Source organism: Cyanistes caeruleus, chromosome 5, assembly GCF_971803275.1.
Source record: "Cyanistes caeruleus chromosome 5, bCyaCae1.hap1.1, whole genome shotgun sequence".
In the NCBI taxonomy this organism is placed as follows: Eukaryota; Metazoa; Chordata; class Aves; order Passeriformes; family Paridae; genus Cyanistes; species Cyanistes caeruleus.
Genome location: NC_141705.1, coordinates 57,250,477 through 57,277,705, shown reverse-complemented (window position 1 = coordinate 57,277,705; position 27,229 = coordinate 57,250,477). Strand labels below are relative to the sequence as shown.

The window sequence follows — 27,229 nt, the reverse complement described above, 5'->3', positions numbered from 1 at the left end:
TTCATGCAAATCTGCTCTGGAAACTCGGTTATGCCTCATTTTCTAGGGCTTAACCACAGTGGCATGCCTGCAGGGATGTATTTCCACCAACACCTTAAGCAGCCTCTGCTGCTGAAATAAAATCCCTGAGTCTTTTCCCTCCACTCCCATGCCCCACTCCTCCTGCCTGCTTGTCATTCATCGGTGAAGCTGATCTTGGTTAGATCTGGGCAATGGTTTGGCTGGTTTGGCTTTGGAGCCTGGCACAGTTCATCAGCTGTGCAAATGCTGGTGCTGGCACAAGGAGGGGGATGGAGTGTGGGGGGAGAGAAACCCAAGAGCTCTGTGAGACTGCAACAGGGTTAGCTCTGCTTGCAGCTAGAAGAGGCAGCCAAGCCGATTTACCAGTTTGCTGCTGCCAAAAACATCGGTCCCACACCCTCCTTCCCCCTCTCCTCTGCACCTGTCTGTAGCTGTGGAGCCAGGTCCTTCTTGCTTGTGCATCCCTAAAGTCCAAGTGACCTTGTAGTGAGCCAGCTCAGCTCATTAAATTATGGGACAGCTGTTGATGTGTTTTAAGTGCATTGGAGCTGGAACGGCTCACTGAAGGAACAGAGGAATACAGAGCCAGGGAAAGAGAAGTGGAAGTAGTGCTTGGCCAGCAGGCAGGGAGACAGGCTGAGGAGAAGGACAGAAGAACCTCCCCCTTTCAGCAGCAATGACCTGTTAGTTTGGCTCAACTGGATCTTCTAACTCCACTCTTGCACTATTTCGGGCAGCAGTGCTGGCTTATGTCAGCTAAAAAAGTATTGTGAAACAACATCCTAGGTTTCATTTCAGCCATGCAGGTAAACAAGATTTCACATACCTACAGTTAAGAATATGCTGATACACATTTTGCATTAAAGCCCTATCTCAGGAACCACATACACTTTCACAGGAAGCCCAACAAATGGCCTTCAGAGAGGTTTGCTGATCTGCATTTCAAAACTGTGGACCATTATGCCAGTAGTAGTTCTATCCTGAATGATAGCTTTAAGCACTTGTCATTGATTTAAATTTCGAACTAGTTTGTGTTGATTCAAAACATCATTACACCTACAACTTCATTTGTGCTGAGTTACTGTCCAAGTCTTCACATATATTACTTCATCAGAAGTCCCAAGGCTGTGGTTCCCTGTGCAGACACTGAGGCTGCAGGAACTCCCAGCATCCCCCTCCTGTTTGTCCCGACCTCAAGCTGCTGCATCCTGTTCCTTCAGCTTTGCCACTTTCTGGGACTATGCTGCAAAGTGGATATCCAAACTCAGGCACAACAAAAATATTCCAGCTGCCCCCTTTTATTTCTGGGGGGAGGTAGTGCCTCAGGCTGTAGCTTCAGCAGTAATACTGGCTTGTTGTGTAGCTGAATGCTGTAATACACACAGAGAGTTTATACCTGTCCAAATTTCACTCACAGCACCCTTTCCCTTGTGCCAGTGTGCACAGCTGTGCCTGGGAATGGGAATAAGGGACCTAATCAAGCTGTAAGAAAGAAAAATAAAGGCACTTAATTCCCTTCTCTGGTTCACAGCCAAGCTACAAAGGTAGTGGGATATGCTCATCTGACTGATGCCATAGTTAAGCAGATATTTGCAGATATTTTCCCTACAGAAATCCCCACTGTTGTTTTTGCTTCCCCATGGCATATTCCCATCCTTGAGCATCTTCCTGCATTGTGCCAGAACACAGGCAATTTGATTTCTGTGTTAAAGTCTATAATAGCAGATAGCTCTAAGAAACAGGAATTCTCCATCCACTTCATTATTTATGCAAGCATTTTGTATTTTTAAACAAGCCAAGGCTTAAAACAATTTCAAAACTCACCCAAACAGTCACAAAACAATCAATGACATCCAAATCTGTAGCAACCTTCTTAAGACGATCATCCAGCATGGAACAGAAAAGCTACCGAGCAAGAGCAAAGCACCCTCTGCACTACCAACAGGCACAGCAGGCTGTCCTGGGTGCCCCAGGCAGTATTGGCTTTGGCAGAGCAGACCATGCCAGATCCAAACCAGTTAAACTGGCTCCAGAAGCAGCAAAGGAGCCCAAAGGCAGCTAGTTGTTCACCTGACTGGGACGGATGCAGAAGTAAAATAGTGTCAGAGGTTCTTTCCCATTGCTGTTGTCAGTTTTGATTACTGGGGTTGCTCGGCTGACAGATTTGACTGGAAAGGTATGTGGGCCTTGGAGATGGCAATTCTGCCATGTCCAAATATTCCAGCCCTGGTGAAATCTGCACTGTGGTAGGCAGGCTCTGCCTAGCACTGGTCTGTCCACTGTGAGAGCCGTGTCCCCTGACAGTGAGTTGGCCAGCAGTGTTTTGGCAGTGTGTGTGAGGTGAAGGGATTGCAGTTATCCAAGGAACGCTGCTGGCTATGTTGTGTCTGTGATAGTTTTGCTGCTGATGAAATAGGGTTCCTGGTCTGATAAGGAAGAGGTGGGGCACGTAATTAAGCAACCAGGTAGCTAGGAGCAAGTCTTGGGGTGTTTGTGTAAAGGTTCCTTGGGTGGACTGTACCTGTTTGGGAGAAACAACTTCTGCTCTTTATTAAATGAACAGTAAAGATAATTTACATGTCAACACCGTTAACTATTTCAGCAGTAGGCAGGAGATTAAGTCACAGACCTGCCCAATTAACTGTGAGCAATGTCTCATTTTGGTGCCACAGTTCAATAATATTTGAAGTTACCTTGATTTCTGTCCCTCTGAAGAAAAAAGTTCAGTGGAACTCAAAACATATTCAAGCCAAATCAAGATGCCCAGGCAAGCAAAGCAGTAACTCAATCTATTGCCTTTTCATGACCCATATGAACAGGGCTCAGTTTAGGAGAGGCTCTTAGAGTGGTCACCATGGATTCCACTGCTGTCAGAACATCTTTGCTTTGTTAAACCTTCCAAAATTGTTCAGTTGGTGGAAATGAAGTTCACAGCTCACCACTGCTGCTCACCTGGTCTCCCCACTCTTCTCACAGCAGCACGATCACTCTGCTTACCAGCTGCACTCCTCAGAGATTGTCAGACCCCTTTCCTAGGCCAGTTCAAATCACCAATTGAGCAGAAAAGGGATCCAGGTAAAAAAAGGTGTCTAGACTTTTGCAGAGCAAGTAGTCTGAACAAAGAGTGTAACAACATGCAGCATGTATCAGAAGTGATTCAAAAGTGAAGGCACAACACACATTTGAGAGCCATGAAAGTGGGGAGTTAGTTTCCAATAATTATCTTTCTACTGTCCAGAGCCCCTTAAGATGTAAAATTCCCCATTTTCTTTTTAACACCTGCCCCAAACTAGTCAAGTTTGCCCTTCAGTGCAATAGTAGAGTGGTTATTTTGTTGCTTGTTGGTGAGTGAGCTGTAACACAGTCTAAATTTCTGATACTGACAGGGCAATTGCAATAGCATGGTTATGGGATTTAGATAATTAGGCTGAAGCTAGATAACTTGTTCTCAAAAATTAAGATTTTATCCAAGTCTAGACAAGGACATCTAAAGAGTGAGGGATTCTAGAGGTCCATATGCTGACTTTACAATAAACAGGTGATAATCCACTGAGTCATGCCTTTGCATCCTCAGGTATGGTATTAGAAAGTGATCAGTGAAGGTGAGAAAAACAATTTGCAAATTCAAATCGATGTCAGTAAGAAGGAAGAATTTTGAGAAACTTGCAAATATTCTAACAAAGCCACTGTAGAATAGTAATTTAGGATTCTAAATTATACAGATTCACAGAATTATGTGGATTTTGCAGAAACATTGGCATTAAGTTTTCCTCTGCTCCTGCCACTGACTCTTCCTTCCACACCACAGTAGTCCACTGAGGCAGGTGGGATGTTTGATCTGTTTTAAGTAACACAATTGCAGATCTTGTCAGGTATTCCAAAAAATTGCATTTGTTCACTGAGCTACCTCACAAGAAGGAGGTATATTTCCTAACCACTTCATATCAGTAAAAGACAACCTCGCTATCAAGACAAAGCCATTGCTAATATTGGGCAGCAGGACACATTGCTTACATGAAAGATTTTATGACAAAGGACTTAAAATGACCAGGCATCATTTCTGGAGAAACAAAGACACAGGAAATTCTTCCATCCTTAGCTAGCCAGAGAGATGTTCCACTTTTTGCTTTAGGTGGTTTCTTTACCTCCAGCCTTGCTTCCCAAAACAATCTTCACAAGCTGCTAAAGCAAGAGAAAAAAAGTTCAAGGCTGCTACAACCTTTAAGTAATGACCAGTTTAAGTAACCTCCCAGCTTTGGGAAGTTTTCCAACTCCTATTTGTTTTTTTAAAATATTGTTCACATTTTCAGTCCTTTTGTCATCCTTCTTTGTTCCATTCCTGTTTATTCCCATCTTCACTTTCTTGCCTACCCCAACCCAGGCGCTCCAGTTCTTCAAGTGAAACAATGCCCACCTTCTGTTCTCCCTGCCCCAAGTCTTTGCATGAAAAAATATATAGCAGTGTATGTGCAGGCTTCATCCAGGCAATCCTGCTGCCCATGTTCCAGCAGGAGCCCCCAGCACCTCTAGCTGGTTCTCTGCACTCCTCAGAGCCTCATCAAAGCACTGCCTCCGGGCCCTTCCCTTCATTTCCCTAATACCTGCATCATCTGCTTGCTAAGGCACCTCCTGAGACAACCACCTCTTGCCCTACAGCCTTGCCCTTCCGAGCTGCCTTCCACAGCTGCCGTGCCCAAACCGGTGAGCCTGGGCTCTGGCAGGCAAGGAAGAACCACCGGGATGCTGTGGCAGCAGCGTGGCTCACCCTGGGCCAGCAGAGAGAAGGGCACAGGGGAGGAGGAGGAGGAGGAGGAGGAGGAGGAGGAGGCAGTGTTTTGGATGCTCTTGAAAGCAAAGGCTTTTTCTGTGAGCCAAGTTATTCCCCGCTTTCAACTTACTATGCTATCTACTGCTGTATGTTCTCCAGTCAGCTGCCTTTCCCTCTTCTTTCTTCCCACTTCTCTCCCAAGATATGCATATTATTTTCTCTCCCTTTTTAAAGCTCCTTTAAACATTAGGCAGACCTCCCTGGAGAGGTGATACACTGGCCCAAGAGAAGTGCAAGACTGAAATACACATCAGATCAATATCCTGCTGCTAATATGCATTGTTGTCCTTAGCCAGACAGCTGCCTGGCATTTATGAGATTTGTATCACTTTGTCATAATAATTTCCCTTTTATTAGCAGAAGAATATCCTTTTAAAAAGGTCCCAGTCAGAATCAGAAAAATGAAATAGGAATATTGCTTTCAGTTGCTACAGAGTTTTCACTAAGCCAGCAAAATGGTAATTCTGTGCTGGGTTAAGTAAAATGGAAATCTCGCACCTGGAAAAGGCAATTGCTTCTGAAAACCCAAGAGAAACACTGCTTTTAACAAAAAAAATGCTATCTACAGAACACATCTTTGTTACAAACTCACTGAATTTACAGGAGTCAGACCTCCATATTTCTTCATGGATTGGAGGAGAGATGCTACCACAAGATTTGAAACCATAAAGGTGAATGCCAGGAAACAAATGTATCAGTAATTAATCTTCCTTCCTTCTCTCCCGCATTACAATCTCCCCTAGTTCTTCTGTGTCAGCTATCTTTGCGATGCTCACAACAAACTTCTCCCTTGGTTATATTTCTATGCTCCCGTAGAACATTAACAAAATGTCACGCTTTTCCTGAGAACACTGTAAACAGTTAATTACTCACGGTAATTACTAACTGGGCAAAGTGTTTGCTTTACTGGGCTCTACAAAGATACATGTTAAATGCTTTAGGATAAGCTAGTTGCAAAGAGAAGTTAGTGGTTTGTTTGGGGGCTTCTTAAAATCACTGCTGCAGTTTGGATGCCATGGAATGCAATTGGGCAGATAGGTTTAGCCTAGTGAATGTGGAAAACCTGAACAGACTATTCCCATTTCCCCTATAAATCTATTCTTAAAGCAAAGAACTATGGAATGTTATTTCTTGATAGAAATAATAGATATTAACTTAAAAAAAAAAGGTCAAAATTAATAGTATATGCCCCCATTTTTCCAGGGCAATGGCAATATTTTTCACCTGTAATTGCCACTAGTGTTGCTAGAAATCACAGAATTCTATTGCATCCTGCAGAAAGTTACCCTCATAGGGCAACACTTCACAACTCCTACTCTGCAAGTCACCAATCCCATCCTTCAAGACAGCAGTCATATTGATATCCAAAGTGTGAGTAAGACAAGCTTGGTTCTCCTATTAAGGACAAAAAACCCCACAGGAAAATTATCAGCTCCTTACTGTTCCAGCTCAGAATGTATTCCCAAGTCTCAGTCCACTGACATTCAAAAATGTTTGCAGTATATAATGATATTGCCTGTAATATCTGTGAGATAAATTTTAATCATTTTTTAACACAAGGAACATTCTTATATTAATCAAAGATCACACGCAACCTCATTGGATGTTATTCCTGAGGTGAGATCTTATAAATGCAGCATCTGAAGTAGAAAGGGCAAATGATTTGCCCACAATTATTCATTAAATCAGTTATAGAATTGGTGTTGGAAAATAAGACCTTCCTGAGTCCTAAAAACACATCCTAATTACAAACCATGATGACCTGCCCATGTTTGTCATGTATGAATGGTATAACCATGCAGATGTAGGAAGTGATGTTAACCTGACTGCAAAAGAAATGGAAGCAAGCCTCTCTCTGGGGAGTTTTCAAACCACAGAAGTTTCCTAGTAAAACTATTAATCCCTTATATTTAAAAAAGAAAAGCTGTGTATTGCTGTACTCTTTCAGGGTAAAATTAATACAAACTTTATTTTCAGTGCAACAGAAATACAGTTAACACAAACCTCAGTCTGGTCACGAGCGTATAAACTGGTGCAATGAAACCAGATCAGTTTTATTTCCTTTCTGCTTTTTAAGTTATTTATTTTTATTTTAATACCTCTGCCAGGTATTTGGTTCCCTCTCTAAAATGATTCTGATCTTTTCAGACTCTCATTCAAAAATATCTCCATAATAACCTCTTGAATTCCATCTATTTCTGCTATGCTTTGCAGTATAATAAACCAAGGTTTGCAGGAAGAAGTAATGTCTTCTACTACAAAAAGTGTTAGGGATGGGAAAATCATTCAAGCTTTCACATATAAAACACAGAACATCTTTTTGATGCAGACAGTATTAAAATTGAGTAAAGGCTCCCAGGTGAGTATCAATGAGTTAAAGAAGGAATTAAAATATGTTTGTTTATTGAGAAGCCTCGAATTATGTTTTATTTTAGAAAGTTTGTATTTAAGAAAGCTTTCACAAAAACATTAGGTAGTGTGAACTTTACCAACACTTTTTGTTAAATGCTTAATCCACACCCACATCAAAACAAAGACAGAGGGCTGAGCTCTCTACATATGAGAAGATGACTTTTCACACATAGCCTTAACAGTAAACCTTTTGCCTTTTTTTCACGGAAATACAAAGCTCCGAGATAATAAAGTTGCCTTAATTTACATTTCTCCCAAGATGTGGAAATTACAAAACTACAGACAACAAACATTGGCTAATCAGTCTAGGGAAAAAGTTCCAAAGGGAAAACTCAAAAATGGGTTTGTTTAAAAGATACAACAGGCAGCAGGGATGTTGAGCTATGAATGCTTTTGTTTTGCTAATCTACTTAATGTTCTATTGAAAAAAAGAAATCCTTGAATTAAAGATTCAGACTTTGTTCTAGTGTGAATTGAGTGGCAGCTTTTTTAAAGAATTCCAATACTTAGTTTGTATTTAAACAATTCTTCCTGAAGACCTTTTCTCAAACAGGTCTTTATATGGGAAAAACAACTCTTGATTTTGTAGTCATCATGTGAGTGACTTTAATAAAAGTCAGCAGGGCCTTGCCTACTGTGAGATTTTTTTTTGAACCTGTAGCCCTTAATCAGGATTGCTGTCAGCTGTAGAGCCCGAGGAAGCTGTCATACAGACAATATTCAAATGGAGCTGTGTTTTTCCCACAGCGCTGTTGGAAGGAAACCCTTTTTTGTTAGCAAAGCCTGAGAGACATCGGGATCCTGAACTGGAAACAGCGAAGAAGGGTGTCCCAGCCCAATAATCACTTTCCAAGTGCAGTGTGTCCCCAGAGCTGGAGCTGCACACCACCAACGATTTTTAAATATCCCAAATATAGGTTAGAAGTGCTAAGAATTTGTGGGAAAGTTTTCCTTCGGAGTAGACCACGGCTTAATGTTTATTCATATGCTGCAGTAAGCAAATGAGAAACTAAGCACTTTGTAAATGCTGCATCATTTTGACTGCTTGATCCACTCCACTGACAGAACAGTTTGGCATAATTGCTGGCATACATAATATTTTCAAATGACAATTCTCCAAACAAGTCAGGGCCTGAGCTAACAGCAGTAAAAGGTGAGGAGATGCTGCCTACAAGTTGAGCTGAGTTCTAGACTATTAAATGCCACAGACAATTAAGATTTATAGTTGATGTTGTCCACAACATAAATGCATTCCTCTGCCTTCAGTACTTTCAGTTCCACAGCAGGTACTGGTATCTGTCTTCAGGTGTAGTTTTAGAAGTGAAACCTGATTTCTCTGCAGTACCCTTTCCCTGCCATTTGAACACAAGTGTTTTGAAACAGGCCCCAGACACTCCAACAGTTTTGATTTAATATTGGTAGTACCACTCATGTTGTTGCTTCTGAGTCATTCCAGGAGCGGAGCAGCTTCAGCTCCAGGCTGTTGTGTATCTTCTCTTGTAAATCAGGCAGGATTACACATGGCGTTGCCTTGCTAATGAGAAAAACACTTCATCAGGAGTGACTGGCAGAAAACAATGGACAGTGCTTTAAAGAAATTCAATAGATAACAAAGTAGGGCCAATAACAAAGGTCTAGGGCTTTCAGCAACCTTTCAGTACTGGGATGATGCTGGGACACTGTCATGGGACTAGGATGGAGACCTTACATTTTCAAACATGGCCTATTTTGTTTTGGCATCTCAGTGTTTGGCTATCAAATTCCCAACATTTAGCTGCCACCACAATTAAAGAGCATCTTTAGTAGAAGCAGCCAGACAAGCAAAGATAAAGTGACAGCAACAACACTGACGGCAAGAGGGACCCACAGAGCAGAATGCTGGCCAATACACTTGTAGTGCAGACACTCTGGCTCAAATGCAAAAAACCACCTACCACTGAGTGTCAGCATGTCAGCTATGAGCAGCAACGTGGAGCTGGTCAGAGTCCCTGCAGGGGTGAGTTGCACAGGCACTGGAGAAAGATATCTGTCTGTAAAAAGGAGCCTGCACAGCACAAATGATGAGCTGTTCTTAATGTGTCTGCTTATACCTGGTTTCAGAATAAAAGCTTGGTACTGAAAGTATCTTCCCTATTGCCAGAAAGAAGCACTTTCAATTTTTGTCCTAAATCTTCTAAAGGTGTAATGCCTACAGAATTTGCCAATACATAAAACAGGTTCTGAAACTCTATTTTTTCCACAGTAGGAGAAGGTCCAGGTTTCCTATCCTATCCAATCTTTCTTGGAACAAGAAAACCTTGTAAGCAGTGATACCATAACACCACAATGCAACACATAATGCAATTTTAGGTCCTTTGAATGTTTGACCTATATTACATAGGCCAGCCAGATAGTTACTACCAGTGCTCTCTGCTCAACCTGGTCAAACTGCACCTTGTGTTATACTCAGATTATCCTTCCTGATACCTATTAGGGAGTTTGCCACAACCTCTTGCTCTGGTTGATAGCATCACAGATTGCCTTCCCAGCAAACCCTGTGGCATACAGCTATGTTTTTCTCTCCACATATAAGTTTCTGACAGAGAACCACAAATAACCTACTAAATCTCAGAAAAATCTGTGACCAGTCTTCCACCTGAGTGATTTTTTTTTAAATCATGCTATCTTTTCAAGGCACTCTTTGTAAGGAGAAAGACCAGAAGTATTTTAAAATCTCTTTCATCTTCCAGGGCTCACAAACTAGAGAGGATAGGCAGTCACAGGCTTTGGGAATCTACAAAATGCTAGCCTTTACTTCCAGCTGGTACTTTATCTTCTTACTTTGACTACTAGCAAAGGTAATAGCTGTGATGGTAGTCGTAATGATTTTGCTGTCAGACAGAAAAAGCTTCCACGGCAGCACATCCAGTTTGAAGACCAATATGATCTAATCAATAATACATGAAAAAGATACCTGTATGGCTAAAAAAAGACTAGGATTGACAGCTTTCTAGAGATGTCTTCCAGACTGTATTTTTTCTTGCCCAAGTTACAAATTAAAGTCGTGCTATGCAGCTATTTCTCTTAAATAAACAGCCTCTGACACCTTGAAAAGCTCTACCAGCACCCCTATATAGAACTCAGAGCATGCATACCCCCTCTTTGTTATCTGCACACCCACTGTGACTCTTAGGATTTAAGTACAACAGAGGAATCAATGGGATGCACATGGAGTGAGTGTACTCCAGATGAGCAGCAGCTTGCTGGAATCCTGATACCTCCCACCTCAGCAATAATACATCTCTCCCCTCCCTGTGGTTACTAAGCTAAAGGCATTGTCTGAGAATGGGAGCTCTTTGTTTTAGCACTCTGATGGAATTCAGGTTTCAGGCTGAACCACTCTCCTCATGTAAAAAGACCCATTTTGGAGAAGCTATGGGACAGGCCTGTTGCATTAACAATTTTGAGACTTTCCCTTTATCATTAGGAGTTTTGGAAAGCTGAAAGGTTACTGGACTTCTTAAGAGTGCCTAATAAAATTTCTCTTTACTTTTTGTCCTAATGAAAACAAAACCATTAAGATCCCAGTATCTCTCTGCACATCTTTCTGTCACCTTGAGTACCTTTTGCATCCATGCAGCTGGATTTGATAAAGCATAAACATCTCAAGGCAATTAGATTCCTACAAAGTTTTATGCAGAAAGGGCAAAGACTCTGAAAATATTTCTCTATTTATGCCCATCAGGTATGTGTCAGGGAAAGGCAGAAGCATGAAATTATTAAACATCTGTGAATCCACAGAGTCCCCCTTTATGAATATTGTCCTGAGACTATGAGAAAAACAAAAGTCAGTCAGACCTTCCACATTCTGGGACACTCTGCCAAACAAGAAGATGCAAACCGACGGAAAAATGAATACATCCCTAGGCCAGCCCATCTCATTCCAGCACTTGGCCTAAATAACAGAGTCCTTGTTTTCCTGGGTTTCGACCTTGAACAGTCAGGTTTATCTCACTGGGTTCCATTTGGCCTTGGCACAGCAGCTGTCTGAAAGAATTTCCAAATCCAGTATGTGATGACTCTGTTTGTCCTAGCACATCATACCCTGACCTAACATCTGAATGGGGCAACGTGGGTGAACTGTTTAGCATGCTCTAGTACACTGACAGGGGTCACCTGATCTTCCAGCTCCTTTTGAACACGATGGCACACAAGCTCAGAGAATTAACAAGCAGGTAGTACTGTCTGTTGGCTTATTGTCTTTATCCTAAGCATTTCTCACTGGTCACTGCTGCTCCAAGACAGAAGTTAGGCAACATGGATTCATCTGTCTTCATGTGAGCAGTTCTTATGTTCAAATATTCTGAACATATTATTCTAAATTATTTCCTAGCTCTTCATCAACCTCTAGTTTTAGCAACACTGTCCAGTCTGTGTCATAAGCTGTGGCCAGTTCTGGGTCCCCACCATCAGAAGGACATGAACTTCTTGGAGTAAGTCCAGAGGAAGGTGATGAAGGGCTGGAGCACCTCTCCTGTGAAGACAGGCTGAGAGAGCTGGGGTTGTTCAGTATGGAAAAGGCTCCAGGGTAACCTTATTGCAGCCTTTCAGTATCTAAAAGGGAGCTTATAAAACAAATGGAGAGCAACTTTTTACATGATAGTGATAGGATGGGGGGAATGGTTTTACACTAAAAGAGCAGAGATTTAGATTGGATGTAGGAAGAAATTCTTTACTGAGAGTATGCTGTGTTGTCACTGCAACAGGTTGCCCAGAGAATTGTGGATGCCTCACCCCTGGAAGTGTTCAGGTGTTGGATGGGGTCCCTGAGGAAGTTAATCTAATGGGTGGCCTCCCTGCCCATGACAGGGGTGGGTGGAACTAGAGAATCTTTAAGGTCACTTCTCCCCAAACTGTTCTACACATAATTGATACATGCATGATAAAAAATAGTGTCACTGTATGTGATGGTGGAGTGAGGAGAGAAACACCTTTCCAGAATGTCACTGGTTTTAAATGATCTAATTTGAGCTAATATTTGTTGCTAGCATAGAGATTGGGGGTTTCCATTAATATCTTTCTTCCTTTAAAAATCTACTTTATGTGAGCAAGTGGAAGTTTTTGATCAGGGAAGGCAATAAGACATGGGCAAAGCATGGACAACACTGCAGGACTTCACAGGAAAAGTGAATAGTGCAGCTATTCTGGAATGGTGGTGTCAGCCTGGAATGACTTCCTACTGTGACATTTTTATTCCACAAAATCACTGACTTATTTTGGATGACAGTACACATATGCACAATTATTCTGAAGAGCTATTCTGGCCAACGACACTAGGCAGGCAAGCATGAAGCATGGTTTTTCAGAGCCATAGGCAGTTTTATTGCTGGCCAGGTCACATCAAAATCTGTGGGAAAACCATGGTTTCAGCCTCTCAAATCCCAACACAAGGTAGAGCAGTAGTTTTAAATGCAGATTGAAACCAAGAGAATATAAGCTGGAAAACATACATAGATTTTACTCTTCATATTTTAACATGCTGAAGAAATAATAGAACTTTGATAAACTTCAGTTAACATTTTATACTGAAAATAAAAGTGATTGTGTCTGTGCATGTGTGAAAGTGCACAGACTTTTGAGATAATCTTTCTGTAAGTTTTTTCATCAGGTCCTGGACAGGACTAGAACCTTGAACAACTTTCAGCTGCTGAGCCACAAAAATGCAGGAACTTGTGGAATTCAAGATGTCTCTGGGTGGCTTCCAGAGGGTCATAGAGAGATAAGGAATTAAAACCAGCAAATGAAAGTTTGCTGGGCAGATAGCTGCACTGCCATAAAGAATGTTTTGTGAATCTGCAAATAGAGAGCCTGACCTAGACTGTTATCAACAATTAAAGAGGAACCATCTGTGCCTGTACAAGGTCCATGTACAGAAATATCTGAAGAAGTTTGCAAAGTCACTGTTATGTGTTGGCCTTGAATCCTACCAGTATCAATTAAAATATCAATATTATTAAAGAGCTTATCACTACTACAGTTCTCAGTTTTAGTTGGGACATAACAAATTTTTTTACTGCTTGTTCAGGAAAATGAACATGATGGACTTTAACCTACAGGGTTTATTCTTTCTAAGTTCTAACACCATATAGACAATGGATTTTAAAAGCCAGGTGATTAAGTTAAGGGTTGAAGAGATAAAACAAACAGAAAAATACCTGTCATAAAGAACCTATATGCTCATGTTGTTCTATACATAAGTTCTTCTCAGAGACCACAGATGCATTTATACCAGAATTTTTGTGTGATTGTTGAACAAATTTCATCTTTCACAAATATTTGCATTCACTGATTTTGAAAAAATGAACTAATGAGAAAACATAGTAGCAGATGCCAATGCCACAGCTAGGAATAAACTCCTCTGTACTTGGGAACATTTTCAAAGGTGCTAAACTTTAACTTTAAAACCCTAGAATGGTTATATTGTTTCCATTACCTGTAATCAAACCTCAGCAGTAAGGTTAAACCTGCGATAGCCAACCTGACATTCCAATATTTTTAGATGCATAAATGAATTAAAAATAACCTAAAAAAGCTCTTACAAACAAGCAGAAAAAAAAGAAAAAAAAAAAAAAGAAAAAAAGAGCTATCAGGAGTGTGAAAGTGGATTTTGCATAGGATTAACTGCTTAGAAAGGCTCAGGGTGAAAAGCTTATTAATCCTAATGTAGCTGAGAACCCTGTCTGCAAATAATTTAAAAAAACCTGCCTGAGATCTACAGGAGCTAATGACATTAGATTTAAAATGCTTAAATTTATACTCAGATTCATATTGCTTTCTGAACTGGCATCATTGATAGCGAGGGAATGTGTTTAAAAGGGAGAGAAATAAACCCTACCATCTTCATGGATACAAATCCCAGCTGCAGCTTACCTTATACTTGAGCTGAATGAAGTGCAGAATAATCCAAACTTTATTTGTGCAATTATTGAAAGTGAGCAGTGGTATCAGAAATACACATTTAGAGACGGCTGTCAAGTCATTTAGCGGTGTCATGCAGAACTCATATATACATACATACATCTAGAGATATAGAAATAGATATATATCTATCATCTGATAAATATTCTTTGAAACTGCTTGTTTGCAGGATAAGAGGAGACCTTAGGCCTTCTGACTCCAAACAATTTTAAAAAGCCACTAGACTTTGGTGTTTCCAGTTTCATTCAGTTAACCTATTGTACTAAAATCTTTCTTGCAGACACTTCATGGTATTTCAGTCTATACAGGATTTCGATACTGTTTTAAGAAAATTCTTAGCTATTCTGGTTTAAAGAAAATAGCCACCATATGAAACAGAAGTCTGTATTTTTGGTTGTTTCCAGACTTGTCAATGTAGCTCTCTTCAGTGTAGTTCTTTTTGTAATAAACACTTCAGATCTTTATTTTATAGCAAGTATATTGTAATTCTTAAGCAATTATGTAAAAATTAACATTAGGAAAGGATACAGATAGCTGGAAGCATACCTAAGGAACTGTATACTTCTGCCTCAAGCCACCTTAGGCTCGGCATTGCTCTAAATCTCAAAAATTACATTGCCAGTGTTAGTATTTTTACAAGGTTCATTATCCATTGATTATCTGGGTAGAGCTGGAAGCCATTGAAAATGGAGCTAGAAAGAAATATTACTGCATCTTGTGTAACTCATCAGCCTCCACTTATCCCTGTATCTCTTGACATGCAAAGCACTTGAAAAGGCAGTCCCTTTGGAGAAAACTGAGAACATATGCACATGTCATATAGAGAGCAAATAAGCTGGAGAATGCTATATTACTCTGTTCATTCCAGACATTGTAGTACGTAGACAAAGGAAGTTTTATAACCACAGATAGCATACACCCAGATGTATGATACACCTAAACATTTGTTGCTGGTGCAACAAACATTATGTTTGCAAGACAGAGAAGCTCCATGGAAAGTTTCTAAATGATGTAGACTAAGTACAAAAACCAGAAAAATATATAGCAAAAATGTAGTTGTATGGAAAAGGTTGTATTGCTAGCCAAAATGGGGCTTGTGGTCTCACTAAGACTTGACACAGAAGCAGTGATGATCAGCTCAGCAGGGGGCTGAGCAAATGCTCCCCATCACATGTAGGTTCCACTCACATTATCACCAAAGTGACCTGCTCAGAGCTCTGGCTCTCCAGGGACACCACTCAGGGCCTGGGTACCTAACACTGGTATTCTGATGGGATAACCACCTGCTTCCTAGGTATTGCAAAGGCTGAGCTAGGCATTCATGGCCAAACAGACATTCTTTAGTACACAACAGACTATCACACAACAGACTTCAGTACACAACTGACATCAGTTATAAGAAAGGAAGTGTATGGATAAATCTTTTCTTGTATATACAGCAAATTCTGGCTTAACCCAAGTGCTCCTTCTTATGAATTCCAGTTCCTTGTCTGACTCACTAAAGTGTGCTCTTGATTTCCTCCTGTTAGCCAAGATAGTTCCTTTTATTACAGAATTACTTCAAGATGTATTTTCATAGTATTTTTTTCAGAGTAGCAGCCTACAATAAGAAATAAGGGAATTTCAGAGTTGATTAGGTGGGAAAAGACCTCTGAGATCATTGAGTCCAACCTTTGAACACCACCATGTCAACCAGACTATGGGACTTTTCTTAAACAGCTCCAGGGATGGTGATTGCACCACATCCCTGGGCAGTTTATTCCAATGTTTAATCACCCTTTCTGTGAAGAAATTCCTCCTGATGTCCAACCTGAATCTTTCCTCGTGCATCTTCAGACTATGTCCTCTCATCCTGAATGAAGTAACCCACACTGCTATATTTAGTTTACCAGGTGTGTTACAAGCAACAATAATATACTTGCCAGCTAGCTCAAATATTGTCATTTTCACAAAGGATAATCTGCTCCAAGTGCATGAATAAACTTTATTTCTAGCAATGTTCAAATCTCAGTAATTATCACTCAAGTTTTGTTAAGGACACCTGGAAGGTGCTCATGTGTAAATGGCTCAACTTCCTTAAAACTTAAGTTTCAAGAGACACTTTATAGAGATAAGAGATTGTTTGAGAAATACTTACTGGGCTTCCCTCACAGCAGCAGTTCTGTCCTTCCACCCAAAACTATAAAAAGTGCTGAGACTCGTGTCCTCATCACTGCTCTGAAAGCCAGGCCAATAAATAGCCCCTAGGATTGGGTTCCTGATGAGGTAAACTGCTGACACACAGCAGCCCGCCTCTCCTCACACTGCTGGGACGCACACAGACGGTGAGGCAAAGTGCTTCCAAATAGCAGCTTTATGCTCACGGACTCCCTGTTTTTCAGAATCTATTTTTCCTCAAGAATAAGTATTTTTTTTAATACTTGCAGCTCTTCTACTTTAAGGGGAGCATCAAGAAAGCCTGTCAGAAATTCACTGTGAGGACAGAGGGGAAGGGAGTTTGATTTTTCACAGCAGATTATCACCAGCTGTCACACACTTTACGTGTCGGCAGGTATCAGGCTGGAAACAAATTTGTTATTTTATCACACAGCTCAAACTCAGTTCCTTAACAACATGGCCACATGGATGTAGCTGCTGAGTAGAAGACCATGATTTGGACTGTGCTTTTTAGATTTTTTATATACAAACAATTCAGGACAATAGGAACAAAAACCTGCTTTCTGTACAGCTACTTGGATTAGCTGCATCTATTCTTCCAGAAGAGAAAGTTGGCAGAGCAGTAAAAGCATATCTATGTACATTATTCATGCACATTTATCTGTCAGCAGATACAGTCAAAATCCTCTCAATAACGACTTTCAATATTGATTAAAATAGTGTGCATGTTTTACCATAACTGGAGACAATATTTTATGCATTCAATAGGCAACACTTGATAACTCACCAGTGATACAGACAAGTTTATTTAAAAGACACAGCAAAATTTTTGCGTCCTTGAAGTTCCCTTATGAATTTTACTTCTAAACTGTAACTTGCCAAGGTGCTGCAATTCTATATTGACAAGTCTCCTAATTCAAATTCACTAGGCTGTATTTATTTGGTGTGCTAAAGGAGACTAATGGTTAAAGCACTCATGTCTCATTGTGGCTGAGGGAAAGCATCAGAGCTCTACACTTCACAGATTTCTGGGAAGCTAATAAGATGTGTGGCTGAGGCTGTAAGCCAAGAAGTGGGCAAATGGCAGCAGAAAATAATTTCAAGTTACTTCAGGGTCTTTGCTGAGTCATATCAGTTTCAGTGTCTGTATGAGCAAGTCTGTGTGGATTCCACATCACACTCAAAAATACCAGAATGGATTTTTGGCCCGCCTTTAATATTTTTATAGCTAATTTACAACATCTGCCTGAAAACGCACCACAACAGATAGAAAAATGCAGACTCAAATGGTGTGTTTGAATATCTCATGTAGCCATGATTTCATAGATCCTAATCCAATTGCCTTGCACCATTACTGAAAAGCAATGTTCTCTTAACAGTCTGCCTGGTAGATGGTGAAATTATCATCAATACAGACAGAACCACTGTAGTACAAAATGTCTACTAATTATTTTCCATTTTTTGATGTAACAGCTGATGAGTCTATTATTCTCATCCATGCCTCATCTCTTTTAGGCCAAGAGCGTGGCTCAAGGCCCTTCCCTTCTACAAGATGGATGGGCAGAGTACAAACTGGTTTATTTATCAGATGAAGCACTGAGAGGCACTTTCACACAGAGAAATGAGTTCTGCATCCCATTTTCCTCCCTGCTCTCTTTGCTGCTCCATGAAAGGAAAAGAGACCATGCCTGCCAAGCAGCAAATTATAATAACCACGCTCAGCTCAACAGTGTTTTATCACAGATTTGGTTCATAGATTTGGTCAAAAGGTAAAACTAATCCCATGGAGAACAAAGGCAGCAGTTCTGTATCATCTGTGACAAAAACAGACACAATTCTCAGCTTTGCTTCGCCTGCTTCCTGTGGGCCAGCATTGCCCCAGACTTATCTCTAGGTAGCTCTCACCTGTACTCATCTTAAGCAGACAAACTTTTCCATGGTGTGAAATGGAGAGGGATAAGCCTTGACTTCACTGGTACATCAAAGCAGACCTGTAACCCCCCCTTTTTTGCCGCAACCCTTTCAGTAAATTCCAGTTTATGCAGTTAATGGATGGACAGAACCGGCTCTGTCATTATTATGACCTGGTTATGTTATATATATATATATATATACATATACATACATATATATATATAGAGAGAGAGAGAGAGGGAGAGAGCTATGTGGTCATTTACAGTATCAGTTCTGTAGGGCTTTTTATTTTACTTGAGTTTTTATTTTTAAAAAACAGTATATTGAAAATTTATGCTTGGAATATAAACCAGTTTATGGGACTGTAATTTTAACAGAGCTTCAAAATAAAGTTTTGCCAGTGGAAAAGAGCAAGTCTATCACAGGGAGAAATAAACATATGCTCACTGCTACTATTTCTACTGTCAGAGAACTTCCTGTATCCCTAGACCATAAAGACTTAGAACAATATAGCCTAGGAGTTCGTGGTAAAAAGATTTACTATGTCATCCTACTTACTACAACAGTGTGCTTCGTTCAGCCTAAAGGCTTCTTCCATTTCACTCAGAATATCACGTGAACTAAAATAACTCAGAGTCAAGAAAAAATACTAGACTGTATGCTGCAGTTTATCCCATCTGTTCCTAATTTAATCATACTAATTAGCTGAGCTATCATAAATACATTCGCCTTCTGTCATCGCTGTTCACATTCTCCATATTTATCTGCAGATGCCAGGAGCACTTATTTGTTCCTGCTACACGGTAAACATTGTTGTGTCAGGAACCCTGCTGTGATAAAACTTCCCTGACAAACAGCCACCCTCAGGGAAAAAACCAGTGCCCAGCTCAGTAACAAGTGGTAACAGGCTATCAGTGGTGACAAACACTCCAAGATTTTACATCTAACAGTTTGTCACACTTCAGCAGTTCAAAGCAAAGATTTTCAGGAGCCCAGGACTAATCTTACCTATTTGTAAAAATCTTTATTGGCATATTAACCATGCAGTACAACTCTGTGTTATATATTATGTCTAGGGAAAAAGCAAAAGTAAGAGGGAATGTGATTACATGTGGTACTATTTTGCACACAGGTAGGGAGGAACAGTGCCCCTAAACTCTTAGGATCACAGACAGGAGAAAAAAAAAAAAAGAAAAAAGGAAGAACAAGAGTATTCTTAACATTTTGACAGTTTGTTTAAAATCACAATTCAGTGCCATTCAGTTTCTACACAACATCTTTTAAACCTATGATTTGTTTGGATACAGCAGTCACAAAATTTAGCTTGAGAAACTAAACAGGAAAACATTTAATTTCTATTTCCTGTTACTCTGTTGATATTTCATAAACTATAATCAGGTTGTGCCTTTTAAGGATGCCTGTTGTTATATACAGATAAAAAAATATAATTTAAATCAAATGTTCAGTGTCAGATTTCGAGGTTTTATGCAATCCCACTGTAATCCAGGTCATGGATAGATACATTTTTCTAACAAAGAAGTAGATTCTACATAATTCAGAAGAGTTTTACACAGAACTGTATTCTCAGATGGATAAAGATGTGTAAATTCCTCAAAATCAAAGGGAACTGATACCCAGGAGGGCAAAGCAGACAAAACAGCCCATCAGCAACTCAACCACATGAAAGACCACAAAGAAACTCCAAAGCCACCCACACAGCTGCCTGAGGAGTCTGTCAAGGCATGAGAGGCTCTTGTTCAGCTCATGTTGCTGCTGGAAATGTGTTTGAAGAGCTTGGCAACACATCTGGATTTTACAAGTGGCACACAAAGATGAGAAAAATGAAATCGGATTGAACTATGTGCTGCAATACACTGGTGGTGTCACATCTCAGCTAACTAGAATGTAATTTAATTTACAAGATAATGGAAGGATCGCCTGCATTTGTTACTTCCAGAGGGGCAGCTGACAAACATCCACAGTGTGAGTACAAACTTAACTAGACAGTCACCTAAAAGGCAAAGAAGATAAGTTCCTTTCTCTAGTATATTAAACTGTATTTATTTTTTATCTATTCTAGATACCAAGAATGGCACCATTTCTGGAGGCACCAGGTAATGAGTACCAGGTCTTGAACATCAAAGATCTACAAAACCAGAGTAGGAAGGGTGAAGAATCAGTCCTGGTTTTTCTTCATCCTTCTGAAACTACCAGCATTTACTGGTAAAGTAACAGAATAACACAGCTATTGTATCACTTGCTATTGCTTTCTACCTCTTTGGTTTATATAAAGCTGACAGAAATGCCCCATCTTACTGTCTTTCCACCTACAAACCTGGAAATATCCCTTCTCAATTTTCTGCTTTCCTCAGTAAGGAAAATGGCAAGAGACCTAAATTTTCAAAATACTTGTCAATAAGCTTTCCAAACAGAACACCTTAAATTTTGTTCTCTACTACGCCAACATAGCTAGCCGCACTGAAACATGAAGAGAGTTTTTGATGAGAAAACACTTACTTTAAACAAATTATTTTAGGTGCCTTCAGTTTGCTGCAAGGAGTAGAAGGGAGAATGAGGCAAAACCTGGAACACTGAAGGCATTTGTCTTCAACACTTGTTAAATGCTCCCTTGCTTTGTTCATGTTGTCAATCTGTAGTAAAATTAACAGGATCTTAAATACACACGGTGAAGACTGTGAACTCCTTATTCAGTCTCTGTTTAATCTTCCACAACACTTTTTGTTTAAATTTGTGAGTGACTCATAGTAGTGGCTTCAGCCAAGCTTAGCACAGACAGACTGTGTGCATGCCCACACAAATACTGATGAGTCTGTTCCCACTGTTGGCTTGTAGGATTCCCACTATCACTATCTTGAGCTTTTTGAAGGAAAGATTATTCTTTGCATAGGCCTCTGCCGAAATGTCTCATATTCTGGCTATGGGAGTAATTGGAGACAAAAGTCTCTGTATGTTCATTTTCATTTATGACCTAATATTGCAGATTACTTTTTACATTGACTCAGTTGAAACATTTGTCCTTTGAATTACACTTTTATAGGCCTCTGCGTAATATTAGTTTTTTACAGTGCCTTTTAGAACAAATTTATGTCACAACAATATTCTCAAAATAAGAATCTATTCACATGCCATTGTTCATTGTTCCACACAGTTAGGGGACTTCTGTGACTTCCTTCCTTATCAGACCTGTGCTCCAGACCCTTCCCAGCTCCACTGCCCTTCTCTGGGCTCGCTCCAGCACCTCTGTGACCTTATTTAGTGAGGGGCCCAGAACAGGACACAGCACTCCAGGTGAGGCCTCACCAGTGCTGAGTACAGAGGGACAATCCCTGCCCTGCTTCTGCTGGCCACACAATTGCTGATCCAGGCTAGGATGCCATTGGCTTTCTTGGCCCCCTGGGCACAGCTGGTTCGTGGTCAGGGTCTGAGGACCCTTTTTTGCCAGGAAGATTTTCAGCCTGTATCTTAAAAAGCCCACGTAATCATTATATGATACAGAAAGGATTCTACTCTAGCTCAGTTCTTTAGTGAAGGATCCTTCCCGTCTAGTGAGAGTTTTAAGCCACATCCATTTTGTCATCTGGGCTGTTTCCTGGCTGCTCTAGTGCCTATGTCAAGCCTGAGGCAGGCTGTGGAAATGCACACCTTGGGGCAGAGTAGGATTTTTCCTTTGGCACCACCTCTGAGTTTAGGTTAGTGAAGTGATCCCGGCACCACATTTGAGGATTCTGGTGGCCTATTATTAAGTGCACCAGCAGTAGTGAAGTGTAACAGGGTTTAGCTGTGCTTGAAGTTTCACAGCAGTTCAGTGGAGTGCTCTGAAACACTCTGGCATATTTAAAGGTCTAAGAGCCAACCAATTCTTAATATTGCCTTCTAGGTCTTTAAATATGCAAGCCTGTGTCATACACTGAGGCACCATGCAAAAGCATAAACAGTTTAGGATTAGGATAGGGTTGAATTAATGAAATTTGACATCAAAATTGAGATGGGGAGCTGACAATATCAGAATATGATCCTAAGAGCTTTTACATTCATTTTGATGCAAACCCTGTGCATCCTTCACTGGATTTCTATTGTATTGAGCTAAATCTGATAACAGGATACTTCTAGCTCAAGATCTGCCCCAGTGAAAAGCAGATTTCTCAAGCTTATCTTCAAGGAATGAATCGAAGTCAGGTGTTTCCCTGAAGAAACTTGGTGGTGACAGCTCTGATTTCAAGCTACACATTTCAGGACTTTTCCTTGGCATTTATGCAGGTAAACTATGGCTTTCCTTGTCTGTAAGGAGATTACTACTACCTGTAGTGGACTTGGAGAGATGAAGATTTTCCTGTGTTTAGATGCAAGATCTAAGGTAGATAAATTCTGAATTGGTAAGCCTTAATTTCTGGCAAAAATTAAGGCATCTTCACCTTCTTCTTAAAGAAGGCATTTGTTACTCAGACTAACCATATAACTACTATAATTTCCCTGTATTTACAAAGTCTCATTTTATTAATCTGAGTCATTCCAGTCAATCTTTAGTTAAAATTCTTACTTTAAAATCCTTCCCTTTGATTTCATAACCAAATCAAGCTGATGTAATCCATTTTTTTGTGCACAGATGAAGACTCCCCATATACCAAGACATGCATTTTACAATTGACCAGCTAATTAAGATCTTTGAGTGTATGGTGGCAACAGGTCAGCCTAGACCTCAGGGCAGCAAATATGACTCATTTCTCTTCTGATTATATCATACCTTTTCCTGTTTTCAGATCTATTTCTACAGCAATCTCACTGACAAATTGATTAAAATTTGGGGGAACTTGGTATTACGTAAGTAAGCTTAAATACTGCATGATGTACCCTAATTTACAGGCAGTGACAGTCAGAAAAGTATCTGAAAAATCTGCTTAGTTCCTCCCATTTATTGTTATCTATAATACAGTGCCAACTTGTAAAATGAGAGGTGGAAGACACTGCTGCCTAGGGATGGAAATATTTCTTCTAATCATATTCTGCTATAACCCATCAAACACCAGGATAGAACTACAATTTACATGTCTTTCACTGCCAACTATGTTTGATGTTGGTAACCAAAATGGTTAATAATTACCCAAGTCCTTTCCTAGAGGTTTTTGAAAAATATTATCTTACAGATACTTAAATCTATCAGTTTATCTAAACTTTTGATGAAATTTGGCAGCTTCCATGTTCAAGCATCCTTCAAGCTTCTGAGAAGGCTGGAAGAAGTTCACAATACTGTTTGCTGCTAATGCTGTAACATGAAATAAGTTCTGGGCTTCACATCAGCTGTCATGTCCCATCACAACAATGGGACCTAGTGAAAGAAGAAAGAGGTAGAGGTAGTTTCAAATAATATTTGGGTTCACATGATCCAAATGGCTACCAGATGGGGCTCTGAGGTGCCTGGAGATCTGCCTGGGGGGTTGGGAATTGCCCATGCACGGTGCAGAGGGATGAATAGGCTCTCTGTCCCCACTGCCCCAAGTGAGAAATCTGGCTGATTGCATCTGGTGAGAGCCCAGAGTTGCACCACTGGAGTAGACATAATAGGGAACCCATGGGCAGAGAGTGCTTCCTAAGCTGTCAAGTTGTTCCTTAACTCTCCCTTTTACGTGATTTATTAATTCTCTGGCACTAGGCAGCAAGCTTGAGTGAGGAGAACATTCTCAGGAACTGCATGGATTTTAGTGCTGTTGGCTTCAAAAATCCTCAGTCAGAAGTATTGGTACAATAAAGGGAACGTGAAATGAAAAAAATACTGAAATGTATATATTTAAGTTTTCAATTATCAGAATATATCATATAAACAGAAAAGCAAGCCAGATTTCTTATCTGCAATACAGGGATTTTTAACAGTAGCTACAATATTTGTACTATTGGTGTATTGGGTTTAGTTGTGTATCAGACAGCTAAAATTACAGCTAATTTTCTGACAGTTTAAACATCTGTCCTCAAAGATGGCAAATGGATGTTTACTAATAGTGAACTTAAGAATCAATCACAAATTTTATCTTAGGCTAAATAAAATCCTCTCTACAATTCATACATTAGTCATGAATCTCAAAGCACTTGAAATAACTAATAAAGAGCTAATATTCACTCACAGCTTTTGTGTGTGAAACCAGCTGTTCTAATAAACTACTTTATTTGGAAATTAAATCTAATTCTGTATTATTGAAGAATTTGAAAAAAAAAAATTTAAATTAGAAATGTGATAATTTTTAGCTCGTAGAACAGTATGCAGTGGGTTGTTTGGTTGGGAAATATCTTATTAGGTGTTTGCTATTTTTCTTCTTAGAATGTATCTTCTTGTATATTCACAATAGTGGAATTGGGTCAAGAAGTTCATATTGGACAGAGAAAACATGGTGGGATGATTTGCAATTGTTCTTAGGTGCCCTAGAGAGGTGGTTGAGAAAACTGTGTTTCTCTCAGGAGTTTTAATTTGGAGAATACCATTGCAAGATTGAGCTGGACACTGTATCCCTTGTGTCCTAGCCCAGTGGATTCCATGTGTGTAAGCAGGATACAGCTGGTTCCACACCAGGAAAAGAGACATCTTGTAGCACTCTGTGATTGAAATGGAAGATGAATAGGGAAAATCTGGCCTGGGTAACTGTATTCCACTGAGCTGAACTTCACTTCTCTCTTAGCTGTCCCACGGTTTTGCTCTGCACTGATAACCAGTAACCATGATTAAGCCCAGAAGTATCTGCCTTTTAACATTAACTGTGAAGACACTTCATGTGTAAATACTGATTTATCCTGAATAATGTGCTTACTGAAACATGAACACAAAAGTGTCTGACTCTTGTGGTATGTCAAACCCAAATGGAATAAGAAAGCACTTAAATCATGCAAGATGTTGAGGTTTTCAATCTGATTTTCAAACAAAACCATTTAGATTTACTTCAGAAACTATTTAATCTGGATTCTTACAGGGGGGAATAAAAGCTGAACTCATAATTTTTATGCTTGAAAGAAGGTTTCTTTTTATAGCCATACCAGAATTCCAATGACTTACCTTCTTTTTTGGACTGTCTTTTACTATAGAGCATAACAGGCAGTAAGCAGTCTCCTGACTTTTCAAAAAACTCCAGATTGCATGGCAGATACTTCAATGTCAGATGCTTCTAAGAAAGCACATTGTCATCACATGTTTTTTGCAAGTCATTCACCGGTTTATTAAGGACTGACTGAAAAATTGCAAATCAAGGAAAAAAAAAATCTCTTTCAAGCATTGCTGCAGACAATCCAGCTTTGAGATTGGAAATGAGGCATGGAAGTAAATGCTGAAGCAGGACTGAAGGGAACAAAAGCAGCCTGACCAGTGTCTCTGACTTATCTACTTCTACCCCCTCACTATTTTCTTTACAGTAAAGAGATTAATTTCTATTTTGCATTCCATTCATTCTTCTTGGGACTGATTTTTTTTTTCGTGGAACTAAGAAAATCTACAAAACAAGTACTTTTTGTAAAACACGTGGAAACATCATCCCTTTTCAACAAAAAGGTTTCATGTGTTTTCCTTACCTGCTGCACTACGGGAAAACAAACTTCTTTCACTCTGTGCAAGCTGAAATCATCTGTACTCTTATTTTATTGCGCCCATTGGTGCAATTATAGAAATTTCACATTCCCTGAAAAAATATATTGTAGTTAAAAAATGCACATATATACATGTATATACTTCTGAATATTTTGCAGGCTGAGAGAGAGGAAAATTAGTCACTGGCTTGTAGTCAGAGTGTAGAAGCTGATGCTTTCACTTGGTGTTGCACTGCACAGAATAAAACTGACCTGTTCTACAATTTATAGAAATATGTCTACACAGGCAAAAACTAGACACAAACACTGAGAAAAAAAATACTTGGACAACTGAAATAAATAGGAGGAACCAAATATATTTTCCTCCGTTCTATCTCATACTATGGAATGGAAATGTTTATTTTGTTGGCTTATGTTTATCCACTAAAAATAGCAACAGACAGAAATTTTATAAGATGTGATATATTTGTATGAAGGTTGAGAGTGAGCTGAATAAATCAATGACTAATACAGTGATGAGGGACATAATGGCTTATTTCTACCCATACTTGACATCATGCATTAATTTTGTAGAATTATTCAGGTCTTGAAATAGGGCAGAGGAACAGTCTTGATGCCTCTCAAAGGAAATGGAGAGGAGACAGCTAGGAGAAAGAGAGCTAATAGAAACAGAACATAAAAAATGTTTATAAAATGTGTCAAGGCAAGCACTGTGGCTCTGATTAGTAAATCTAGAAGAAACATCAATATCCCAAAAATTAAAGTTTAAAATGTTTTGTGATGGAAGTGATAGATGACCAGTTAAGCATAAGAGAGGAAGACAAAATGTCACTGCATTGCAATGAGTCCAGTTCAAATTTTAGTAAGCAAATGAGAATTTCTACACATAGGATTACAGAATCACAGAATTGATAACACTGGAAAACACCTCTAAGATCATCAAGTCCCTCTGTTAAGCCAGCACTGCCAAATCCACCACTAAAACATGACCCCAAGTGGCACAACCATATGTTTCTTGAACACTTCCAAGTATACTTCCACTACTTCCCTGGGCAGACTGTTCCACTGCCTGGAAGCACAGCCACCACCCTTCACCATCTTTCCTAAAGTCCAATCTCAGCCTCCTCTGGCACAGCCTGAGGCTATTTTGTTGCTTGTTACTTGGGAGAAGAGGCCACCTCCCAAACTTCTCTCAGGCATTTGTAGAGAGTGAAAAGGTCATCCCTGAGCTTCCTTTTCTCCAAGCTAAACATCCTCAGCTCCCTCAGCTGTTCCTCACCAGACCTGTGCCTCAGACCCTTCAGCAGATATGTCGTCCTTCTCTGGACTCACTCCAGTCCAGTCAATGTCTTTCTCACAGTG

The 27,229-nt window shown here is 39.9% G+C and overlaps 1 protein-coding gene and 1 long non-coding RNA gene across 4 annotated transcripts in view; one reads left to right on the top strand and one right to left on the bottom strand.

The window, feature by feature from the left end:
• SMAD1 (SMAD family member 1) overlaps positions 1 to 27,229 on the bottom strand; it is a 103,065-nt gene that overhangs the window by 61,704 nt on the left and 14,132 nt on the right. Inside the window, exon 1 of one of the 3 annotated variants that reach the window (XM_086889364.1) lies at positions 16,356 to 16,548. The exons of the other annotated variants lie outside the window; for them this stretch is intronic. The gene's annotated coding sequence lies outside the window, so the exon portion shown is untranslated. Of the gene's footprint in view, positions 1 to 16,355; positions 16,549 to 27,229 lie in introns of those variants that run through there. 3 annotated transcript variants of the gene reach the window in all.
• On the top strand, positions 19,868 to 24,473 carry LOC147653146 (uncharacterized). The gene is made up of 2 exons (XR_015286881.1): positions 19,868 to 20,272; positions 20,370 to 24,473. It is a non-coding gene; the product is annotated as an uncharacterized LOC147653146 (long non-coding RNA).